A 299-nucleotide genomic window follows, 5' to 3' on the forward strand; every position below is an offset into this window, starting at 1 on the left:
TATATTATATATAAAATTTTAAAAAATATATAGATATATATAAAATATTTATTTTTAATAATAAAATATATTTTATAATAATTTTTAATTATTATAAATTTTATATAAACATGAAAAAATACAAATATCTTATTTAAAATTAAATAAATATATAAAAAAATTTGGCATGGGGATCCCTCACCCCTTCCCTTACAGATTTCCATTTTCATAAAAATATACAAAATATTATCTAAAATACACGAAAAAACCATATATAGGGGTGGGGCAATATATATAAAATTTTAATATATAAATTATTT

The sequence above is a fragment of the Penaeus monodon genome, chromosome 28, assembly GCF_015228065.2.
Source record: "Penaeus monodon isolate SGIC_2016 chromosome 28, NSTDA_Pmon_1, whole genome shotgun sequence".
NCBI classification, from domain to species: Eukaryota; Metazoa; Arthropoda; class Malacostraca; order Decapoda; family Penaeidae; genus Penaeus; species Penaeus monodon.